The sequence below is a fragment of the Pseudophryne corroboree genome, chromosome 3, assembly GCF_028390025.1.
Source record: "Pseudophryne corroboree isolate aPseCor3 chromosome 3, aPseCor3.hap2, whole genome shotgun sequence".
Lineage (NCBI taxonomy): Eukaryota > Metazoa > Chordata > Amphibia > Anura > Myobatrachidae > Pseudophryne > Pseudophryne corroboree.
In genome coordinates, this window is record NC_086446.1 from 296,547,561 (window position 1) to 296,574,393 (window position 26,833).

Sequence of the window (26,833 nt, forward strand, 5' to 3'; positions counted from 1 at the left end):
GCCAGACATGCGTCCCAGAGACTATGCAGGGAAGCAGGTCCTAGGGTCTACCTCTTAGAATGCCAGAAGTGGATCTGTTTCACTCCTAAGCCGCCTTCTGGCTGCTATGACTGTGTGACCTCCCTCGGATCAGGTTTGAAAGGAGAAATCATCAGTTAAGTGGATCCCATGGGGTCCTAGGCAAGATACTGTTTTTGGGCTCCCACTTTTTCAAGAAAAATAGGGGTGGTATTCAGTATGCCGACTGTTCCCGTTCTCAGTATTCCAGCGCTGGTAAGGGGCTCATTTGCACTCGCCCAACTGCCAGGATCCCAGCCAAAAATACATACCTTTTAATAAATCTGCTTTCAGCAATACAGTCCTTATTGTAATGGATTGACTCACCATTCTAACTGGCGGGAGGTTGGGAGGCATTTCTGTATTCATTACAAGCAGAATAAATAAAGAATTGTTGGACCCACATACAGTACATGTAAATTTGTCTGTCCTCCTTTGATTACTTTTCTGCAAGCATAACGGCTGCGCATGGGTCCTTCAGATGATCTTTAGCACAAGCAGAAATGTTATTGTTGGCCGTCCAGTTTTTTGGCCAAAAATCTCTTGAGTATTACAACACTCTTTTTTTAGGCTGACGAGGAAACAGTCAAATAGCCTATGGAGATAGAAATGTGTAGATACAGAATCCTTCATACTGTACTTTGGTTTTAATTGCCAAAGCTTCATCTGATTAATATTTATGGACAGTGGCTGCTCCTACCTTATTCCGTACAGGGGAGCAGCCAGCAGTCCGTTCATAACAAAGTCTGAACTGTTCAACTTTTAGCACCTGTCAGGTGCATTGCGAATGCACCTTGACTCTGGAAGGTGCCGAACCGGTACACACACGTGTACACACACACACACACACACACACACACACACACACACACACACACACACGCTGCAGCCCCTAGAAGCCATACTAGACTGCTGTTATAGAAGGGGAGTGGCTTCCTATTGGAGGTGCTCTCTCTGCTAATCATTGGGGGTCATTCCGAGTTGTTCGCTCATTGCCGATTTTCGCAACGGAGCGATTAAGGCGAAAATGCGCATGCACATAGTACGCAGTGCGCATGCGCTAAGTATTTTAGCACAAAACTTAGTAGATTTACTCACGTCCGAACGAAGAATTTCCATCGTTGAAGTGATCGGCGTGTGATTGACAGGAAGTGGGTGTTTCTGGGCGGAAACTGACCGTTTTCTGGGAGTGTGCGGAAAAACGCAGGCGTGCCAGGATAAAAAGCGGGAGTGTCTAGAGAAACGGGGGACTGGCTGGCCGAACGCAGGGCGTGTTTGTGACGTCAAACCAGGAACGAAACGGGCTGAGCTGATCGCAGTGTAGGAGTAAGTCTTGAGCTACTCAGAAACTGCTAAGAATTTTCTATTCGCAATTCTGCTAATCTTTCGTTCGCAATTCTGCTAAGCTAAAATACACTCCCAGAGGGCGGCAGCCTAGCGTGTGCAATGCTGCTAAAATCTGCTAGCGAGCGAACAACTCGGAATGAGGGCCATTGTCTGGGACTGGAAACACCTCTTACTGGGGCTGCCTGTCTGGTGTTGATCAGCAACTAGTGCTTCCAATGGGAAGCCACTTCCAGGGAAGATTCCCAGTGAACAAACACTCTGGTTAACTTCAATGGGAACGGTGGATTTTACAGGGGAGGGTGGGGTGGCTGCAGTCCTACAGTCCTTAGCCAAAATCTGTCACTGTTTACGGGCCCCATAATGAATAGTAAATGCCTTTAGTTAAGCCATTTTTGCTGCAACTCATGTGATCTTTAATGGAGATTTTACAACCAACTAAAAGACAGGAAATTTAAAAGAGGCCAATCACAGTATTATAGTATAAAAGCCACATAGGTTGTTTTTTTATTATCAGGATCAGGTATCCATAACAGAGATTTGTAGGTGTAAATCACAGTGGTGAGAAATGTTTAAGATATGGATTATCGATTTCTCCTGAGGTGCAGCAAAAAGAAAACAGCAGCATACAAATGACACCTACCCATGGAAGAAAGCTGGATTGTTGATATTATTTCAGTATATTGTGGGGGTAAACTCCAGGGTGAAGAGCCTGCTGAGATAATATCAGTATGATGAGAATGCCTCTTTGTTCTGGAAAGGGATTATGGAATTTATCTCTACCCAGATGCCTTCTGCAAAATCCATGAAGTCAGTGGCTGAGCAGCTGATATATAGGATGCTTGTAATGTTTAGAAAATGTATGTTTGGTGTAACTTATTTTATATAGTCATTTTAAAAGTTTCTGACCCGGACTTGGCCAAGATAGACAATTTTCTTGAAGATAGCCCAGTAACGGTGCACAGGAACATATCTATTAATGATATGAATGGTAGAAGAACAATCAATTAGTTCAGGATAAGTACCTGTTGCCTATAGATCAGATACCTTTTTCAGTGACAGTCATGGGTACCTTTGGACTGTCCTTGATATACATGTCATTTTTCAACCTATTGTTATCCAAAACTTCCCAGACCTGAGATGAGAACAGGACATATATTAATCAATTCCTTAAAATTTTCTGACGTGAGATAAGTGGTCGGACTCTCCTTTCATGACAAACTTTATGTTAATCAGAAGTACCTAAGGATTGATGGCAGCAACTGTCTTTGGGAGGAATACTTTGGACATATAGACCTATGGTCCACTGATGGATTAGTCCTTTTAACATACAGGTACTGTACATAAAAATGTGTGCAGCATTCTAGATATCACTTACATCTCTGAATCTGAGATATTGGCGGAGTGGGTTTAGAAGTCATTCAGTGCTTTAAAACGAGCAATGTTTTCTAGTTTGTGCAGAAATTAATGGCCTAATTCAGACCTGATCACAGCAGCAAAATTATTCTCTAATGGGCACAAACATGTGCACTGCAGGGGGGGCAGATATAACGTGTAGAGAAATTTAGATTTGGGTGGGCTATTTTGTTTATGTGCAGGGTAAATACTGGCTGCTTTATTTTTACACTGCAATTTAGATTTCAGTTTAAACACACCCCACCCAAATCTAACTCTCTCTGCACATGTTATATCTGCCCCCCTGAAGTGCACATGGTTTTGCCCATTAGAGAACAATTTTGCTGCTGCGATCAGGTCTAAATTAGGCCCTAAAATCCATGTTTGGAGAGTCTACATAATAGTGATTTGTGATTAAAAGAAAATGTATCACCTACAAGTGTTTCTTACATTGTTTTGTGTGATATGACAAAAACTCCAGCTCCTGAGAATATAGGTGGTCATTCCGAGTTGTTCGCTCGCTAGCAGTTTGTAGCAGCCGTGCAAATGCTAAGCCGCCGCCCTCTGGGAGTGTATTTTAGCTTAGCAGAAGTGCGAACGAAAGGATCGCAGCGCGGCTACAAAAAAAATTGTACAGTTTCAGAGCAGCTCCAGACCTATTCAGCACTTGCGATCACTTCAGACTATTTAGTTCCTATTTTGACGTCACGAACCCGCCCTGCGTTTGGCTAGCCACGCCTGCATTTCCCCAGGCATGCCTGCGTTTGTATCTGACTTGCCTGCGTTTTTCAGCACACTCCCTGAAAACGGTAAGTTGACACCCAGAAACGCCCACTTCATGTCAATCACGGGCCCTCATTCCGAGTTGTTCGCTCGCTAGCTGCTTTTAGCAGCATTGCACACGCTAGGCCGCCGCCTACTGGGAGTGTATTTTAGCATAGCAGAATTGCGAACGAAAGATTAGCAGAATTGCGAATAGAAATTTCTTAGCAGTTTCTGAGTAGCTCGAGACTTACTCTGCCACTGCGATCAGTTCAGTCAGTTTTGTTCCTGGTTTGACGTCACAAACACACCCAGCGTTCGCCAAGACACTCCCCCGTTTCTTCAGATACTCCCGCGTTTTTCCCAGAAACGGCTGCGTTTTTTCGCACACACCCATAAAACGGCTAGTTTCCGCCCAGAAACACCCACTTCCTGTCAATCACACTCCGATCACCAGAACGAAGAGATTTCTTCGTTAAGCCGTGAGTAAAATACCAAACTTTTTATCAAATTTACTTGGCGCAGGCGCACTGCGAACGTTATGCATGCGCAGTTTGCGACTAATCGCACCGATGCAAAGAAAAATAACGAGCGAACAACTCGGAATGAGGGCCACTCTGCGGTCAGCAGTGCGACTGAAAAGCTTCACTAGACCTTGTGTAAAAAACCATCGGCTGTTGTGAAAGTACGTCGCGCATGCGCATTGTGCCACATACGCATGCGCAGAAGTGCCGCTTTTTTGCCTAATCGCTGCGCAGCGACCGAAAACAGCTAGCGAACAACTCGGAATGACCACCATAGAGTGGCAGCCTACAGCCTACTGTAGCACAACGATTTCAGGTTTGATCTGTCTTATACTCTTATTTACTGTAAGGTACTGGGTGAGGATTTTCTCCCGATCTCTTTATAGAATTTAATTTTTTTAAAGAATTCTCAAGGGCTTTTTGATTTTTAAGTGCAGAATCTGCATGTTAGCATATTTGGTGTTTACGTGTTTATTGTTGAAAATTAGTTTTAGTGGTAGCTTGAAGCAATTAGCAATTAACTAGGCGAGGGATGTATTTATTTATATATGAATTTTCTGAAAAAACTCCCACAAAAATAGATCTAAGTTTTTGCATCTATAATGTTTGTGAATCTTGCATAAATTCCTCCAATTATCTTTTTTGTCATTCATATGAGTGTTTGTAGGATATTGTATATAGTTTATTTGGTTGTACGCATAATACATCTTTTTCACAAAAGGAAGAGTTTTATACTGATTTTATATAAAAAACAATTTATATTTTCATTGTCTTTTTTGCTATTACCGACACCAGTAAAAATATAAAAGTGTTGGATAAAGGAGCACTTCTATGCACAGAGAACAATCACTATTGGAAGGTCTCCAAACACAATCACTGTATGGTACAATTGGTCCTGGGATGTAAACAAGATTTTTTTTTTCCAGAAAAAGAATTACTTTAATCTTGAAGCTCAGCTTTTTCTATGCAGGATTTCAACGCATTTTGTTTACCAGACTTAAAATGTGTAGGCGGCAGTATGTTTAACTAACCCACTCTGCACCACTGTGACCAATTATCTCCCAGCTTAAGATGTATGTAATGGCTTCTCACATCTGAGCCTGAAGTCACACTGTGAAACGCATTGTAGCAAATATCAATTAACACACAATCGATCAGCTTTATTTCCTAGAGACACAGAAAGAAAGAGAAGTGAGACAAGTGCATCAATTCAGCGGAGCCAGGCGTGCACGCAGTCTGGAATAATAACTTTCCTTGCACACAGCAATTTCAAATCTTAATAAAGATAAATTTTACCGTTTCCGTAAATCCAAAACATCAAGTTTATTTAATATAGGTGAGGCCTTTGGGAAAGATGTCATTTGAAAAAGTGACCTTAGTTGAGACAGAATTCCCATTGTGAATCCTTGGTTTCTTTACTTATTGCAATCCAGCACATTTTTTCAATAAAAGAGTTTAAGACACTATAGAATGAGAACAGACCAGAAAATATCTCAATTACTGAAATTACAGACAAGTAATCCTATAAAAGTTATTTTAAAAGTGAAAACAGGGGATTGCAGCACATTATGGGTCCTTTTCCACAATTACACTCACACAGCGTACATAAAACAAATTGTGGACATTCACCTACAGTATATGCTGAGCTGTATGCATGTATTATTTATGTATTATTATTTATTACCAGTCCTTTATATAGTTCACACATATTCTGCAGCACTTTTACAGAGAATATTTGCCCATTCACATCAGTACCTGACTCCCTGACCCATTGAAGCTTACAATCTACTGTATATTCCCTATCACATGTACACACACACAGTCACACTAGGGTTAATTTTGTTGGGAGCCAATTAACCTATCAGTATATTTTTGGGTTGTGGGATGAAACTGGAGCACCCGGAGGAAACCCACGCCAGCACAAGGAGAACATACAAACTCCACACAGTTAGGGCCATGGTGGGAATGAAACCCATGACCTCAGTGCTGTGAGGCAGGAATGCTAACCAATACACCATCTGTACTGCGTATGTGACCTCTACATGCATCTCAATATGCTTTTTAAAAAGCTGTCATCATTATCATCACCACAGGGCACCTGAACCAGCCGTTTTACCTGTACAAAAAATCATCTGAAATCAGACAGATCTCTGCTTAAGCAAAACTCAGCACAGCCCGCAATTTCCACTGCACAAATTCAGTACACTTAGCCTACCTGCGAATGCCCTGTTGTTGCCCAATTATGCATATCCAGCTGTAAGTGGAGCTGTTACTGATATACTGTATATGCATCTTTCTGAGACACCCATAGATGTGTAGGCTCAGCTCCAGAGTATCCACTGGGCTTAAAAACTCATATCCATTTGCAAAACGACTTGCTTGCAACTCTGAATGGGCCCCCATGTGCTGATTGCTCAATTTTGGATATAACCACAAGGCAGAATGCAGAAAGAAGCCCGTAGGCTTCAACTGGGTAAAGTCAGCTACAGATGGAATTACACCGGCTCCAAGTAATACATTCCAGAGCTCGGTACATACTGGAATGCAGTAAAGATTCTGAAAGCGGGATTTGAGTTTTTAGTGCATTATTTCCTTTAGTACATCCCCCTCTTAATCTGTATAAGAATCAGTTATAATTCTTAAAAAATATTATACTGCTGGCACTACAGTTTATAGCCATATGAACACCCCAACCTATCCAAAGTAAGTTTTGCTCCCCCTAACTATACATTTTACATAGTGTATTTTGCATATTTCCTGACTGTGCAACCTCTGAAAATGAGAGTACACAAATGTGAGAATACAGAGTGACATGCATTCTGAACATATCTACACTTATGACCAGAATGGGGGTGTGAGGTGGAATTCACATGTAGGAAATTTTCAGTTTAAGTTGTGTTCACACAATCATTCCCCAGACCAGCGTATAAAACTACAGTATATATGACTGTTAGTAGCCTTTCTTTAGCATGTACTATATGGCAAGTGCAAACTGATGATGATGATGATGATGATCAGGAGCACATGCTGCCGATGCATGTCAAGATGTAAATAAATAGCTCTGCATATGTGCAGAAATATGCAATTTTTTTCCAATGCACTTTTCTTAGGAGTTACAGTATATACTGTATGTACTTTACTTCCAACTCTGCATTGCCCCATAATCTCATCTAGTAGCCATCTTCAAATCTCCCTCTTTGTTACCCACGAAGCAGTGTTGAATAAAATCTGGCATGTATAATCGGATTATATATATTTTACCAGCAGATGGGATGCTGGAGGTCAATATCCCGAAAGCGGCATCCCACCCGCCAGAATGCTGTCAGTGAGGCGAGTGCTAAGAGTCCCCTTGTGAGCTCACTGCGCTTGACACGCTGCGGGCTCGGGGGCTCGCTGCGCTCCCCGCAAGATATGTTGCTTTTTTGCAAGCTCTGTCCCTGCATGCGATAATTGATACAGCCATGCGACGTACTCAATTATCGCAGTGCGAGTTTGGCCGATATTATCACACCACATCCATATATAGTAGACTATTGCATTAGACTCACAGAGGAATAAAGTACTGAACACTTGCTGCTACCATTAGGACCCTTAATGGATATAAGAAAGTGTCACTTTAATGGACTCTTCAATTGTTACCCTCCAAAAATATACAGTGGGAGCTGCACAGTGGGGGTAATTCCAAGTTGATCGCAGCAGGATTTTTGATAGCAACTGGGCAAAACCATGTGCACTGCAGGGGAGGCAGATATAACATGTGCAGAGAGAGTTAGATTTGGGTGGGGTGTGTTCAATCTGCAATCTAATTTGCAGTGTAAAAATAAAGCAGCCAGTATTTACCCTGCACAGAAACAATATAACCCACCCAAATCTAACTCTTTCTGCACATGTTATATCTGCCTCCCCTGCAGTGCACATGGTTTTGCCCAGTTGCTATCAAAAATCCTGCTGCGATCAACTTGGAATTACCCCCTGTGAACTGAAAATATCTTTTGTTTTGTTAGGGTAGCAAAGAGGTTAAAATAGCTTGCCGTTTACATTGAGCAAGAGTTAAACTGTAGGAAACCTTTGGTAAATGTGTTTACTTTTTAGTAATGTAACATTGTAACTTATTCTTAAGGATTTTGTAAGAAATGTATTTTTTCTGTTAAGACAAAACTATGCTTATTTTCTGCCTTACAAAATAATTGTTTGATTTCGGTATACTATTGTATTTTCTGACATATTAGAATGTTTTGTTGAAAGTTCCCGAGCTAACCTATTTGCATTAAGCAGCTTGTATTCCAGTATTCCTTCATAATAAAAATTAAATGGTTTATTGTTTGGAGTACATTTATAAATAGAACTACTTTCAAGATTACCAGAGTAATCTCTATTATTTGAATAGAATCACAACCATCTTGCACCCATACTTACCTGGGTGTCATATAAGGCTGGTTTAAATTCTCATCAATCCTTATTCCTTCCATTCTTGAACAATCCTGACTTCCAAAATGGTCAGGCCACCTACACATTGAAGATGTGGCGAGTTGGCGGGATTACTAATATAGGCTGCCTGGCTAATAGGGACACAAAACAAATATTAATGTTTGCAGAAGCTGTGGAGAAGTATGCTACTTTAGCTGGTCACCCCATGGCTTTTATTCAGGTGAGGCATTATGTTACTTTAATAGTCCTACACTTTTCGGCTAATGACTGGCAAAACCCTGTGGATACACTTTGAGCCAATCCTTCAAACCTTATAAAAGCTATTATCAATTACTACCTGTAATTTCGAGATGATATGGATCGTTCAATGTCCTACATAGGAATGATGAAGTGGTTACCACAGTTGTTTTTACTACTGGACTGAAGGTTTCCTGTAACATGTTCCCAACAACCATGTATACTGAAATGTTTCTACATATTTTCCACTGCGTGTATCTTTCTCCACATAGGAGTTTCCTTATGGGACGCTCTCAGGGGCCAATTGGTATGCCAGGACATCGGATAGGTTCCCCCTAGGCCGGCTCCATAGCTCCCTTGGCTGGCTGGCCAGCAGCCACATACTTCCGAGTGCCGCTAGCTGGTAGTGGCAGAATCTGTCTTTAGCTTGGCTCCAGCAGTGATTACATGGTGTCAGAGACTCAGCATGGAAAGGGGCTACATTGGGCTCATGGGGGCTACACTGGGCTCACAGGGAGCATGGCTACACGGAACTCTATCTCAGCATGAGCAGAGAGAGGAGAAGCTGCTACAGATGGAGGGCTTCTCGGCCCAGCCAGTGAGACTGCACTTCAACTCTCCTCAGTGTTCGTATGGTAAAAGGGAGTAGAGGGAAATGTGTGTGCCTGTGTGAGTGACTTTTGCATATGAGCTTGTATGTGTGAGAGGCACTTACATGTGAGCTTGTGCGTGTTTATGTGAGTGACTTGCATGTGACTGTGTGTGTGTGTGTGTGTGTGTGTGTGTGAAAGAGACACATGCATATGAGTTTGCATGTGCATACCTAACAAGTGTCCCAATTTTTGCGAGACAGTCTTGTTTTCTTGGGACTGTCCCACCTGTGGGCCGCAGTGTCCCTGTTGTCACTCTCTTTCTCTCTCTGTCCCCTCTGCCACTCTCTTTCTCTCTGTCCCTGCTGACATTCTTTCTATCTCTGCCCCTGTTGCCACTCTCCCTCTCTGTCCCTGCTGCCACTCTTTCTCTCTCTGTCCCTGCTGCCTCTCTCGCTCTGTCCCTGCTGCCTCTTTCTCTCTCTGTGCCTAGTGCCTCTCTCTCTGTCTCTGCTGCCACTCTGTGTCACTGCTGTCTCTCTATGTGTCTGCTGCTTCTCATATCCATTTCCATTCTTGTAAATAATATACATATGATGCAAACATTTGGGTGCCACGCCTGTTGTCAATTTATTCACCCCAAATGTTCATTGATGTTCATTGTGTGCTAATTGCAATAGATTCCCTTAGATATAATAGTTTGTGCTGTGCACTGACCTTCAGTATGGTAACATGAAGTCCACAAAATTTCCATGCTCACCCATCCTGTTTTGGCAGATAAAGTCTAATGGTGCAGTGCAGTGCACTAACCTCCGATGTGGCATGTAGTAGGAGGAGAGCAAAGTGTCTTCAAGCAGACTTAGGTACACCTAGATATATCTCCGCAATCATGTTTCGCCTGTCTCCGCAGGCTTCATTAGAATCAGCACTGCACCATTCGACTTTTGTGCATGTAGGGGGAGGGGGTTGAAGTAGTGGGAAAAATGGGTTGGCATTCTGGGGGAATTCAAGGTCATCAGTGGAGCAGTGTGAGGGGAGCATTGAAGAGGCACAACGGGAGAAGTGTGAGATGTCATGTCTAGGCCCATGCATACCTTAATCTGGCACTGGGCATTGGCATAAAGGTGTAGAGGCAACTGCAGCAAATGACATAAGGAAGGCCCAACTGTGTCCAACTCAGAATCAGGCCTTATTAGAAGTGATCTCACCCCTCTCGACAGACCCCACCCTCTCAACAGACCCCGCCCTGATTAGGGCTGAGTCCCTAAATTTCCCGGGCTGGTTTTCCATCCCAATCTGCCCCTGGACGCTCCTACTCACTCATGCTACAGGTGGGGTGGACAATGCAGATTTATTTCACTGTTTTTGGCTCTCTATGACTATGTTGGTTAGGTGGTTCTGGTTCCAGGTCAAGCAATATGCTGAAGATCACCTGGTTAATTACCTCCCCTTTAATGCAGAATGGACAATATTTTACTGCCTATTGCTCGTGTAAGCAAAGGGGCCAGGTGATTACACCTGGCCATTAGTGCAGCTGCTTGCAGAACAATACTACATGAATGGATTTCTCCTTCCCCCCATCACTGTCCTTATTTAGGGTAAAACATTTCTATTTATTTCTTATGCACTGTGTTTAGGTAACCGTGAAAAATAAACATAAAGTGAAAAATGTTTTTAGTATGTGTGAGAGTTATAGCACCACACTGTTCATCAAAATGAAACGTCAAATTTATCACTATCTCCATAATGCCTCTTGGTATTAGGCTTAATAGGTACCAAGAGATATTATGGAGACAGATAGATAATGACCCACCTACTGTATATTATTATATATTTTTTTCTCTTTTCCTTCCCCTTTTCCATTACTTTGCTCTTTTAAACTTGGGTTCTTGTACACCCATACTATATACCTATTTGTTTACACATTTTGGTATCCTTGGACTATACCTATATACAGTAACTTGTCCTACAATTTCCTTATGTGCATGATTTTAATTGTTCTTTATACTGTCCAACTTCATATTTTCATGTATTTGGTGGAACTACGATTTACATTATGTATATCACATTTATTAGGATACCCCATGTTACTTTGGGTGTAGTATGTTATGCCGGCACTTGGGATCCCGGCTCCCAGCATACTGGCGCTGGGATCCCGACCTCGAGCATGCAGGCAGTGGGGTGAGCGCAAAAGAGCCCCTTGAGGGCAAAGTGGTGCGTGACGCTATTTATTCTCCCTCCAGGGGTGTCGTGGGCACCCTAAGAGGGAGAATAGTTGTCTGTATGTAAGTTGTTGGGATTCCGCCGTCGGTATGGTGAGCACCGGGATCCCGACAGCCGGCATATCAAATGCCTCCCATTATTTTCATGTACATAGCTTACTTTTTCAGTTGCAGTACGTCTTGATTGTATATTTTGTTCCTAGAATTCTTCAATATTTTTTTTTAAATGACAGTTAGGAGCTAATTGGTTGATAGTTTATCTCTCTCCATTTGATCACTCCCCAATGCTTAGTACATCTGCTTATTGTGAAATGCGCCAGTTTGGGAAGACTATGGCATGTTTGTGTGAGATGGAACGACTTGGGAGTGACTTTCACAATTCACGGGCAAGACTAATTTAGCCCTGGTATGAACTACAAATCAGATTTTGTCTATATAGTTGCATAGGCCTACTGTAGATCAGTATTGCTTGATGGCACTGCTACAAGAATAACAATATGGACAGAGAGATTATGGTGATGTGTTCTACAGAATGCTGGAAAGTAGCAATGATGCACCTGATTCTCCGCACTAATTCACTTTACAGGATATGCTATTCTAATGAGCTTTAAAAGGGAGTCTAAATTTACAGAGTGGTTTCCCAGTCAGGGGGGTATTCAATGTTTGTCAGATCCTTTCCCACGGAAAGGATCCGACAAGGCAGTATTCAATGAGCGGCCAAATCCAACAGGATTTAGGTGTTCCCGACAATGCCAATCCGGCTTTTTAAAGTCGGAGTGACATTATCAGAAACGGGCCTGTTGGATTTGGCCGCGCTCCTGACAAAATCATGTGGATCCGCGGCTATTCTTCCGATCCACGTGTTTTCTGACAAGTCGGAATTGCCGACTTGTCGGAAAGGATTGAATAGGTTGGAACAGTTTCCATCCTAAAAAAGTTGGAAACTGCCGTCTTTCCAACAAGACAGCAGTTTCCGACTGCAATTGAATACCCACCATTTTAGGAGACTAAGGGGCTAATTCAGACCTAATCACTGCTGTGCGTTTTCGCACAGCAGCGATCAGGTCTGAACGGCGCATGCCAGACAGCCGATGGCTATCTCAGCCCAGTGATCGCCTCTGTCTTATTGACAGGCAGAGACGGTGGCTGGGCGGGAGGGGGCAGGCCGGCAGCGTTTGGCCGCCATTTAGGGGGGCGCAGTCCAGGCAACGCAGGTGTGCCCAGATCGTTGGGGGTGGGGTGGGCCGCGTCGGCTGCATGACGTCACATGTAGCCACTGTGACCCGGGCAGCGACGAGTAGCTCCCTGCCAGTGCTCAGGAGCTGCGCTGGTAGGGAGCTACTCTTCTAGTACATAAGTATCGCCGCTGTGTGATGCTTTTGTACTTGTGCGGCGGGGTCGGGCCTGACATACGGGGCGGACTAGCCCTGTGCTGGGCGTCCCCCCGCATGTCTGTGTGGCTGATCATAGATATGCTAAATTTAGCACATCTACGATCAGGTCTGAATCACCCCCTATGTCTTTATTGTCATGCATTCACGCAGAATCGCATTATCGCTGAACCCATCTGCCGCTATACAATGCTAATAATTGCAGCATTGTATAGTGGGGTCAGAACAACAATGACAAATGTGGCATTATGCCCCACACTTCCCTCCTAACAAGACCACAACCCCTTGCTTTGATGACCTGGCAGGCCAAAAGTTAGCAACTATACAAACACAGATAGTTTGTGTTTATCTTAGGGAAACACAAACACACCTTTATCAGAAGGACTGATTTGGAGTTTAATGCATACCTGATGGTTTGCGTACAAATTTGATGATTAGGGATCTGATCTTGTGCAGGACCCATACTGTGCATGTGCCGAACGAGTCCTGCGTGATCGCTTAGCTGCAGCATAATTGACATGCTGCGACATTTGGCGGGGGATGGGGAGTCACTTAAAAAGGAAGCGACAGTTAATTTATATATATATATATATATATATATATATGAAGATAATGATGACCACAGCAACAAGCTGCTGCCCTCAACACCCCAACAACCACGTAAGCAAACATATTTAAGCAGTATTTTTTTTTCTCCAGAGATCAGGTATTCAGTGCTGATGATGTTGCTGGTCACATGACACATACAGTAGGTATTGATATGGGAGGCGAGACTTTGTCAATGAATGTGATGCTGAAACACAGATACAGCAGACCATAATGTTTTAGGTGATGATGAATAGGCAGAAGTGACACTCCATATACATGTGAAATGACAAGCATGTTTAGAATATCAAGAGAAGACATTGATTAATCGATCCATGCTACAAGTGGAAAAGAATTCCGAAAAAGGAGTCAATGCTTACCTATTGCCAAGGAACACTCGCACAAATGAGTCATTAGTCATTCATACAGCAAGAAAAGGAAATATGTCAAGGAAAAACTGCATCACAACCTCATGTCAGTGGTTCTGAATGCAGCAATGAAATTCAGCAAACGCTCTACAAAATTCCCTCCAGAGGAAGAGGGAAATCTATTAACAGAACTCAAAAACATCTAATTTGAAGAATATGATTTAAAAACAAACAAACAAACAAACAAAAAACAAACAATGGAGTGTCATCTAATTCTGCAATTTATGGACTGAAATTGGGGGAAGTATACAAGAATTGCCCCACAGAACTTCCACATAATTATGATGGGCATACATATTGCCAGTAGACGACTTACCAGTGGCTAAAATTATTTGAAAACATCTTCCCATGTTGTAGTGTATTACTGATTCTGGTGGAATTGTATTAGATGCATTAGGACATTATTGCCAGTCAACATGGAAATAAATCTACGATGGACAATTTTGCTCAAAAGAGTGACAAGAATAATATATGTGGTATTTTAAAAATGTACTAATATGTACATTATTTAATAATAGTACTAGTAACATTTAGATGGAACAAAGAAAAAACTCAGTGTCAAGTACAAACTTAATTCACTTTTCAAGCAGAATCCTCTAATTATATATAATGTTTCCCAAACCACAGAGGTGCATATTCCTTATTTGCGGTGTTGCATCTAGTTTCTCTCAGGAGTGCATGAGGTGCATGGTGGCAGCCATTCCATTGGTTTAGGGAAGGGTTGGGCACTGTGATTGTGTAATTTCATAACTGTGGACTGTACCTAGTACTTAGGTGTGCAAGGGGTCCCTATTCTGCAAGGCTGAGTGTTGGGAGGTACTGTATGTCCTTATTACCTTCTTCTTCTTTCCTTTTCTACTGGCTGCTGGTGTGTTCTGCTGAATCCTCTTCACTGCCAGCATTGTTAATAATGACATCACATGTGCGCAAAGACGATGAAGCAGGCAGCCTTGGTATGTCCCTGCATTTTTAAGTCCATTTCTATGCTGCCCCATGAATGGCACAGCCCTATGAGGTACCTAAAATTCCTGTATGATAATCACAGCTCTCCTGGAGTCACTATTCTGCCTCTGTGGAGATGTCCTCCACTACAACGATGTCCTCCACTACAACAGAATAATGTACCTAGACTACGGAGATTCACAAGTAAATGTTCCAGTGATCGAGAAGGAGACAGTGTAGACAATTTTGCAGCATTTAGTTGACTTCAGAATATCCTATGATGTCCAAAAATTAAGCCAAGAGCCTCATTCAGAGATGTATGTAACGCAACAGTTTGGTACATCTCAGATTGTAAGAGATTGTCGTATGAGCCAGTCTCCTGCTGCTAGATCACCCGCAGTGCCTCCTTTGCCTTAACATGATTGACATGCTGCAACGCTGTGGGGGTGGTGTCGGGGACCAATCTACAAAATTGGTCATGTTGTCCCCGTTTTGTAGGTGCATCGTGCAGAGCTGAAGCTTACTCAGGTGGCTGTGAACATCAAGTCTGATGGCCGCGAAGGTAATCCAATGCTGCCTCTTTGGATGCAGCGCCCAGATGCTAGCAGAAGTCTACTATTTGCTTCAGGCACTTCTTACTGCATTAGCATCTTTGAGCATATTTGAGCATCACGGCTGCGTCTAAGAACACAGCAGCAATGCTTACTGCGTTCATCTCTGAGTCAGGCTCCAAGTTAACAAGTAAATAGAAAGCTTGTAAGCAGGGGTGCATCAAGTAAGGAGGAGGCCTGTTCTATTTTCACAGTGGATTCTGTGGAATGCGGTTACATCGCCGGTGCCCGGGATCCCGGCGGTCAGCATACCTATGCCGGGATCCCAAACACTCACAATGCCGCCAGCCAGAATCCTGGCTATCAGGGGCTATTCCAGGGGCTGGCTGGCAACTTTCAGCCTGGGGGGCAGACTCAAGCAAGCGGCCCAGTTTTTCTCAGTGAATCTGCAGTCATGTGGCCCTGGAACACCTAAATTGCACTGGCCGGGGGGCAGATGGCCCCCTGCCCCCCTGCCCAGCCAGCCCCTGGGCTATTCACACTCATGGGAGTCCACGACACCCATAGAGTGGAAATAGAACGCTCAACACTAGTATCCCAGCTGCCGGCAATGTATACCACACCCGTTTCTGCAGTGCTGCTGCTGCTGCTGCTGACGAGGGACTCTGGAGGGTAAGTATTGAAAATAAGGGTGCAGGATGTGTGGTGTGAGTCCCCCTGGATCCCGGGGACCTGTGTACCCCACACAGACTGCACCAATTATATATACGTCTGTGCTTGAAAGGCTTCCATATAACTACAACAAACTTCTTATATCGTTGACAACATGGATCCATACAATTATAATTTCATAGAATAACACTGTACTTAATAAGAGGGTTAATGGTCTAACAATAATTTGCATTTACCGCTGTGTAGGCCTATTCCCATAATATACTATAAACCTCCTTAGGTGTGTTTTCTTTTTTGACTTTCACACTGTAATGAGTTTGGCGCTTATCGATGCCCAGCCTTATCAATACTCCACAGTAATGGTTTCCATGGCAACAATCCTGCTGCAGGATTCTGTTTCTGTTACATCCTGAGCAGTTATCCATCTTCTTTTATTTCATTCATAAAAAAAACATATTTCTAGGCTTTGTTCGGGAAATATAGCAACATTTAGCAGGCTCTCTGTTTTGTGTTATTATTCCCCATGCCGGAAAACAAGATGTTACGTTCTTTAAGTGGCATTAAATTCCCACAAAATACAGTCGTCTGATATAAAATAGCAGCAATTACTCTCCAGTGTTGGTCATTGTTCACACTGATGTTTTGTTCTGTTACAAAGTAAATACCATTATTTGATTGCAAATGCATAGCTTATGGCCAATTAAAAAAAATAATAACTTGTCAAATAATTGCTGTGTATTTTCATTGGCAGCATAATATAGGCTTGTGGATTTTTGATATGAGAAATTGCAGGTAATGTTTGTTTTGTACACGGTTTCTATAGTAATATGAATAATTATTAACAAATTGAACATTTTGTTCCACTAATTGTCTGTAATTAGTGACCTAGGTCGAAAAAATAATATCGAGCAAAACGTTTACAATGTAAGAGCATAGCGCAATTACCGCCATTTTCTACCATCTGTTCGACATGAAGTACTACAGTATATCAATAAGCTGCACAAAAGTCTGAATTCAGAAGAAAACATTTTAAGTTGATCACTGCTTGTAACAAATGTACAGGGAAAATGGACATTATTTTCTGAGCACAATTGCTCTAGTGTAATGGGAGGAGAGTTCCCCTTTCACTTGTCACCATGGCTGCTACAAAGCATTATATAAGCGCTGGCATCCAGTGTGTATTTATCACCAACCCTAATGTCATATCCAAACATGAACATACTGATCATTCAGCATTAGGGCGGTTTCCTACTAGCCACTGTAAATTAAAGGTCTTGCCGGGGGCTATCCTAAGCCACCGCGAGCCGCGGTTTATTAGGGATTTTGTTTCACCTGCCTTCGTTTTCATGCGAAAATGGGGCTGTTTCTCATGAAAACAATGGTATACAAGGTTTTGTACAGACTGCGCTCCGTGTTAGCGTACGTGTCATTCTGCTGGTATGCAGCTGTGGGGAAGTAGGGTAATCCTCACTCCCTACTATGGGGGTCATTTCGAGTTGTTCGCTCGCTAGCAGTTTTTAGCAGCCGTGCAAATGCTTAGTCGCCACTCACGGGGGAGTGTGTTTTCGCTTTGCAGGAGTGTGAACGCCTGTGCAGCAATGCGCCTGCAAACACATTTTGTGCAAAACAAGACCAGCCCTGTAATTATCCTGTGCAGTGATTGCTGCGACGAGTGACACAGTAATGACGTCAGATACCCGCCCAGCAAACGCCCGGCCACGCCTGCCTTTTTCCAAACACTCCCAGAAAACGGTCGGTTGACACCCAGATACTCCCACTTCCTGTCAATCTCCTTGCGTTCGGCTGTGCGATTGGAATTGTCGCTAGAACCAGTGCAAAATCACAAAGGACTTCGTACCCGTACGACGCGCATGCGCATTGCGGTGCATAATTAGCCTTTTTTTCACTGATCGCTACACAGCGAACAGTGGCAGCTAGTGATCAACTTGGAATGACCCTCTATATGTGAAAAACTGTGCAAAGGAAGTCTTTCAGAAAAGTACCTTAAAGTCGAAGGAAAAGGGTGCAGAGTAGGTTTTGCCGGCAAAACATGGGTGCTGATAACTGTGGGTAGGTAGGGCCCTGCAGCAAGTGCTCCCTCCCAGGGATTATGTTTCACCCGCCTTGGGCAGGCGAAACCAAATCCCCAGAAACGGCTCAGTTTTTAAGCAAAAAATTGGTCTTTTTCTCACGAAAACACACTGGTTTCATGGAATCTGTATATTTTCGTGAGAAAAGGCATTTTTTTTATGGGCAATCTAATTGGATAGCCTGTAAAAAAAAAAAATTTGTTGAAACATCGGGAAAAACGGTGAAAACTGTTTTTTTCGCACTCAATGTTTTACCGCGGCTAATAGGATACTGCATAGTCTCATTTTTGTTTCAACCATAGTAAAAGAATCACTGTGCTGACATACTGTATTACATTTTTATGTAAGAACCTTGATTAAAGTTACTGTAGATGGTACACACTTGTAAAATCACACTTTCGATGTGATATTACTTATGTTCAGAAGCCTTGACACAGGTGGCAGTTCCTGCGTACACGCCTTTGCAATCTACTTTCTAGCCATGAAACTGAACTGTCTAAAACAGCCTCTGAAAATATACAAACGTAGCCCTGCTGCTGGAGAAGCATCGGAAAGAACAGTTGAAAGTGGATACACTCTTAATTTTTTGTCCGATATTGTGCTATAGAATCTGCTGGAAATGAAACTGTACTGTACATAGTATCTGATCTTCATATGCGACCTGTTTTCATCTGATAAAACATGATTAAAGGTGTGTTAAGATATTGCATGAAACGTTCAGGAATTAAAAGAACAGCTCCACAACTGTATAGGTGTGTACCAAGATTAAGGTGCACAGTATACCAAGATAAAAATGAATCTGATGTATTAAAATTGCATAATTTAAATTGCAGCAAACAGACAATAAAAATACATCTCATTGACAATATATATATATATATATATATATATATATATAAAACAATAGTGAGTAGGCGCCTCAATGTTAAAGGTGTAATTAGATATGGCTCCTTAGAGTCTATTTAGATAAATACTGAATGTTCTAATTTCAAACAGTTATTAAAAGTCATTTTCACATAAAATCATATACACGATAAACATGATAAAACAGTGTCCGTATTTTGACAGAAAATCCTTCTCCCAACTCTTTGAATTGAATTGAATTTATTATCATTAAATATTCACTTATGAACAAACAATGAGATTTCCGTATGAGTGAGACAGAATTCACAAGTACAACACCAGTAAAACACCATAAAATATTTTTAAGATATTTATAAAAAGCCATAGGAACACAGACAGACACATAAGCAGGTACTACGCTCCTATCTACCCCCTAAACCATTAAGCATATTAATTGCCCTAGGGAAAAAACTGTGCCTCAACCGACTGGTCTTACACAACAAAGATCTATAACGTAAATTAGAAGGAAGCAGGGTAAATACCCCATAATTGGGGTGGGTTACGTCATTCAATATACTCCTGGCCTTCTTAAGGAGCCTCTTTTCATAAATGGATTGGATATTTGGCAATGATAAACCAACTATTCTTCCGGCAGTTTTAACAATTCTGTCAAGCGATTCACGCTCTGCTACCTTACAGTTTCCATACCAGACAGAAATACCATATGTAAGCACGCTTTCAATAATACAAGAATAAAAATTAACTAAAATTGGCTCAGATATTCCTGCTAAACGCATTTTTCTAAGAAAATATAACCGTTGTTGGGCTCTCTTTATGACATTGTCAATATGATAATACCATGACAAGTCATTAGATATGATCATACCCAAAAATTTTAAAGATGTAACTATCTCCACCTCTTGCTTGTCCAAGACCAAAGGACTGTAAGTATACCGATTTGTAGTCCTAAAATCTAAGATCATCTCTTTTGTCTTTGTAACGTTAAGAATCAGATGATTATCTTGACTCCATTTCTCCAGCCTACATACTTCGGATATAAATTCAGAGTCATTATTTCCACTAATGAGGCCTACGATAGCAATATCATCTGCAAATTTAAGTATATGCACCGTGTTCGAAATAGAGACACAGTCATAGGTAAACAAGGAAGATCAAGGATCACAATTGTAAGAAAAACCCACACGTTTCATTTCTTGTTGAGACGTCTTCAGATGAAAAATTGATTTGAGCATCAATTGTGTATGTATATCTAATACGAACACTCTGATCCGATTAATGAGACGTAAGATTCGTTATCCATATTATTATAACCTGACTGTTTATTTGAGTTAGTATGTAAAGATCAATCAAGTAATTGGTCAAATTGGTAAAGGAGAGTTCCAAGAGTGGGCTCTACCCCTATTGAAAGTCTGTAGTGTTCCTCCAGTGGTTCCCGCAATGGGGAGTTGGGGAGAAGGTTCTGGCACAGGAGATTGTATGTGTTGCTTAGAGTGAAACTGCCAATAGTATAATGGCAACAGAGCACAAAGATATACACCCAAGAGGTATAATGTATAATGAAATGGAGATGCTCCCATGAGCAATATAATTTATGTAGGAAAAGAAAAGAAAACGTAGTCACAAGAGCAACACGCTCCAAAGGTTAAATAATGAAAAAGTTAAAGTCTGTTCTAAATTACATAAAAAATTATTGTGTGCATGCTCTCCCCGACAGAACATGAACACAATAAAGTTTGTAATATCCAGCAGTCTTACCACTTACTGTATATATGGTCTGGTATGTCACAAATTATTAAACATAGAGCTATTATATTACAAGGCCTGGGTTTAATTAAGTTTTTTTTAATGGAGCAATCATTTGCAAGGCTAAACCATGCATTCTACATGATTGTCAAGTCCAAGTTTGGACGGCATCCCGCACAGCCGTCCGAACTTGGACTTCATTACATCCCGCCCAATATGTCAAAATGTGATTAGAATCCCTATATAGTTCACACTTTGTTAACTGGTTGAAGGTAACCATAGTTTTCAAATTAGTACAATATACAGGGTGTCCCTAAAGTCTAGACAAATAGGAAATCTCACTAACTATATATTTTATTTACCTCCACATCTCTGTGTTGTTCAGCGATGAAGCTTTGTTTTATGTGAATGGTGAGGGTAAAAGACAGGATGTTCGATACTGGTCGCAAAGCAATTCGCATTGGGTGAACCATTCCAAACAGCAAGGAGCGCAAAAAAATAAGGTGTGGTGTGGTTTGTGGAACATTCATGTCTTGGGGCCATTTTTCTTTGATGAACATGTAACTGGTGAGACTTATCTCGCCATGTTGAGAGACCAGTTAATGCCCCAACTTGAAAGGGTTCCGGTATGAATGGTCGACCATGTTATGGTCGACAGTCATAAGGTCGACCACTATTGGTCGACATTGACATGGTCGACATGGACACATGGTCGACACGTGAAAATGGTCGACACATGAAAGGTCGACACATGAAAAGGTCGACATGAGTTTTTTTAAAAAATGGTGTCGTTTTTTGCGTAAAGTGACTGGAAACCCCAATTAGTGCACCGCGTCCCCTCGCATGTCTCGCTTCGCTCGCCATGCTTCGGGCATGGTGCCTTCGCTCCGCTACCGCTTCGCTCGGCACAGATTACCGTTCCAATCGTAGTCCATGTGGATCGTAAAGTATGGAAAAGTTCCCCAAAAGAAAAAAAAGTAAAAAAACTCATGTCACCCTTTTCATGTGTCGACCTTTCATGTGTCGACCATTTTCACGTGTCGACCATGTGTCCATGTCGACCATGTCAATGTCGACCAATAGTGGTCGACCTAATGACTGTCGACCATAACATGGTCGACCATGTGAACGGATACCACTTGAAAGGCTAGGTGAAGGACTTCCTGAGTGTTTCCAACAGGGTGGCACCCCTGCCCATTTCGCCATGGTGATAAGAGATTAGCTGAATGACAATTTCCTTAACTGGATTGGAAAACGTGGTTATGTGGAGTGTTCTCCTCGTTCACCAGACCTTAGCTTCTTGACTTCTTTTTCTGGGGTATACTGAAGGAATAGGTGTACTCAATGAAAATCACAGATGTAACACCCTTGATTGAGTGCATAAAGAGTGAATGTGCTAAAATTTACAGCAATGTGGAGTTTTTGCATAGAGTTCACATGAATCTTCCAAAGCTCATCAACCTGTGCATCACAAATGATAGCAATCATATTGAAGATGTTATTTGTTAATATTCCAATTAAATAAAATGTTGTTGAAATGAATGACTTTGTTCTTATGTGATGTAACTTCACAAAGTGGCTGCCAGACCAGTGGCAGCTGCAGTTGTAAGGTCCATGGGGCAAATTCAGGTTGGATCGCAAATCGCGAACCAATCAGAATTTTTGCGGTCGGCCCGTGGGTGCATGCCAGCACCCATACTGCGCATACGCCCGCACTTTCTACGGGGATGCAGAAAATGCGATCGCCTCTGCCTGTCAATCAGGCAGAGGCAGTCGCAGGAAGGGGTGGGCAACACTCCGTTTCCAGGGAGGAGATGGAGCGTTGAAGGGACGGTGCGACGCAAACGGTGGGTGGTGCAGCATGAACGGGGGTGTAATTGTGGCAGCTGCGTGATGTCACGCAGCCGCCACAATGGGTAAGATGGCGCCGGGTCTCCTGCAGCCGCAGCTAAGCTGCACCGGCAGGAGGCATCAAGAATTTTTACGATGAAGCAGAAATTGCGAGGCGAACGCAATTTCTGCTTCATCAAGGGGGGAGGTGCCGGTAAGCATGCTGGGCAGTCTTGCTTGGCGATGGGTGGCCCCCAGCATGCGATCCAAAGGATAGCAAATTCTGCTGATTAGCAGAATTTGCTATCCTTACTGAATTAGCCCCCATGTGCTGGGGAAACATGCTGATTTAGTTCCGTGTATGCAGAGTGCTTCTGTTGGTGATAAGAACTGTATCCGGCTGTGCCTCAGGTAGAAGCCTGATGTAATAGCACATAAAAAGGATTCACAGATTACACAGGAGAGAGGGGGGTGCTGTATATGGGAGAATGTTTCTTTGATGGTATCAATGTAGATGAAATGCTTAGAGGTTAAAGATGTGCAGGTAGCCAGGGAGTTCAAATTCATTCCAGATGTACAGAGGGGGTTGACTTCCAGTCCAGGTGTCCAGATGGAGTCTTTATGTGACCTAGTTGTTCAGCTGCCAACTATCACTACTCGACTGCTTGTTCATCATAGAGTACCCATATTGTAAGATCTTTATCTTGGTCACATTCAACTGTTGTGAGACCAATACACAGTTTCACCTATATATCCACTGAGCCAATGGCCTTAAATCCCCAGCACGTAATATTAATAGTGTTAAGAGGCTTGTTGCTATAATCAGATGTGTGTCTAAATAAATAAAAACATGACAAGTTAATATATATATGAGTCAGGCTGGCCTCTTCTAAGTTGGCCACAGGTAGAAAATGTGGACATTTACCATCCCAAGGACCAAACTTTAGATTCTGGTACAGGCACTATGCCAGGAAGAGTTGAGATCTATGCACACACCGGTCAACACTATTGTAGCCACAGGGTATGCCCTTACACAGGGTTACATATTTATAAGGAAATCATAGCATTTAACATATTGACATTAAATATCTGGGAGTGGTAAGAATCATAGTTGTCAATTGGTACTAAACTATTACTTCAGCAGGCGCATTATAATATGAACAGCTTAACATAGAATACAGGTTGTACCCAATGGGCATTATGCCTCTTTTCAACCTCACAACTAGGTAACTATATAGACTAAAGAAGGGCCTTCCCACTCACTCCACCAATGTTGTCATCCACTGGTAGAGTGTGAGTGTGCCCAGTTGGTAAGTACTGTATATTAATCATTAGCATGTGGCCTGTTGGGTCACTCTCTCCTATTCCATCATGTCTGAGTTGTAGGTCAGCTTTGCTCCATTTTGTTACATGAAATATCTCTCAGTATTGTGCCTAAAACAGTGTACTATGGGTCTAATTCAGACCTGATCGCTGCTGCCAATCAGGTCTGAACTGTGCATGCGCCGGCGCATGCCAGACAGCTGACGGCCATCTCAGCCCTGCGATCGCCTCTGTGTGGAGAGAAGGGGTTACCCAAGGTTTGCGGGCACTTAGGTAGGGGGTGCTTTGCCAAGCAGCAGCCAAAAGAAACAGGAAGTCACTCCCACAATGTGTAAAGAGAAAGCAAAATGAGGCTGCGCTGAAATATTACATGTAACAACAATAATATCTGATATTTCAAAATTTAATATTAAAAGTGAATACACTAGAACATAAAAGTGGAAACCATTAATGGTAAGTTCCAATAATGAACATTAAAAAGGTATGCATAATACAATAAATGAAACCAGGGTTACCCAATATGCCAGGAGTGGAAACAGTATTGGAATGAGGAAGTCCGTTCCAAATTTTTTCCCCAATGATCAGTATGTCCAGTAATTGCAGATTTGTAGGAGGTGTGTAAATAACTAATGTTGTAGCTTTACCGCTAGAGGGTATGTTGCTCCAAGATGGTGAGTGATGAGCTCCTCATGCAATGCGATGGGCAAAGTTCAATGGTTCAGCCAAAGTGCAAACACCCTCCAATTGGTATCTTGTACTGGAATGTAGTAGGGGATGGTCCGGACTTTCAAGTGAAGATTCTTGGCATGGGTCCCTGTAGCCTGACGCGTTTCGCTGCACTCAAATGGCAGCTTTTTCAAAGGTGTCCATGAGTAAAACATGTGGGGTTTATATACCCATTTCAATATGGTGGCTAATTAGCACCTGGAACTGGTATTGCATAATTATCAGATAATAGACAGATAAATAAACTATGTTTATAAGGAAGACAGACCTACTCCTCCTATGATGGGAAAAATGTGAACATAATTGCATTTTTAATCATAAAGTATGAACTTCTAAGAAATATCCAATTATAACAGCTGGAAGAACCAGGAAGTGTGCATAGGTTAACAACCAATCAGAAACTTTGTTGGTACTCAGGTCACTATGGAAACCTATCTAAAGATATTCTGATTGGATGCGGACAGGATTTGGGGAGACACATGATTTTCCCTATCAGTGGTATGTGTGCCGAGACCCGGTCACGTGACCGCCGTCATTTCACGAGGTCGGAACTAAAGCCACAACCACCAATAATATATAAGTGCTAGGTAATCCGGTCACGTGACCTGCGTCACATCACGTGATCGGCAGTGTTTATCACTGTTGTGAAGGTAGCCGCCGGGAAGATTACTTCCACCCTTCAGCGCAGCATCACTTCCACCCTCAACATGCATCTAAGGAAACATGAGAGCCAGGAGACCCGATCACGTGACCTGCGTCACGTCGCGTGATCGGCAATGCTTGTCACCATATCGAGGGCAGCTGCCGAGGGTGTTACTTCCGCCCTCAGCGCGGTGTCACTTCCGCCCTCAGCATACATCTACAAAAAAGAAAAGCTGGGGGTGATGTTGCAGTAGCGCTTCCGCCCTCACTGCCAGTACTCTAAAAAAACGACACTATATACTCAATGTGTAATAATTAAAGGGGAAGGTAATTTAGCCGCATATTCCAGCGGTAGTACATAGAATAATCTGAGAATTAAAAATGAGACCATATTTAGATCGGGAAAATACATTTTTTTGAAGATGTAAATAATATACCTTCTATTAAATAGAGGAAGAGATAGAAAATTAATATAACCAACAATGTAAAACATTAAAAAAATACATAATGAGTGTAATACATTAGCTTGATACCGATACTTTGTGTTAGAGGTAAGAGGGAGGTAGCATGGAGAAAAGGAAGCATAGAGCATCAAAGAATTGATTTATTAAATTATAGAGTTCAATTCAACCGCCTCATTTAGACCTCCCGGGTAAATTGTACCCATCTTAAACATCCAATAGGCTTCTTGTTGGCAGAGCCTCTTATATCTATCTCCCCCTCTGCTTGTCAGTGGAATGTGTTCCACCCCAATGATTCTAAGATTTTGAGGATTACCATTATGAAAGGCATGAAAGTGCTGGGAAACACTATGTGACTCAAGCCTCTTAATAATGTTCCTACGGTGTTCTAGGAACCTAATTTTTAGTTTCCTTGTTGTACGTCCCACATATTTGAGGCCGCATTCACAAAGGAGAATATAGATAACATAAGTGGAATTACAATTAATGAAATGTTTTATTTCATATGACTCCTCATTGTTCTCTATTTTAACATGTTTAATTTTGTTATCAATGTGGTTGCAAGTGATACATCTATTAGCTCCACATTTAAAATATCCTCTAGTTTCTGTTTGTAACCATGAGTGATTATGAGATGCTATATTTAATTCTGGCTTTAGAAAGCTAGGTGCAAGTGCATTTTTAAGAGATTTGTTCTTTCGAAAAACAAATACTGGTTCTGCTGGTAATAGAGGTGCTAGTAAATAATCTTGTTTTAGAATTCTATGATTTTTCTTTATGATCTGTTTAATTTGGTAGCAGTGATTGGTGTAAGTAGAGATAAAGGCTAATTGTCTGCTTTCTCCTAGCTCATTGTTTCTATCTTCTGGGATAACAATATGTCCCTATCCATTCTTTTAGTGTCCTCAAATGCTTTTTTTAGGAGGGCTTCCGGATAGCCTCTCTGCTCAAAGGTCGCAAGCATCTCCAATGCTTAGGCTTCGAAAGATTCCAAATCAGAACAATTACGTCTGAGGCGTAAGAGCT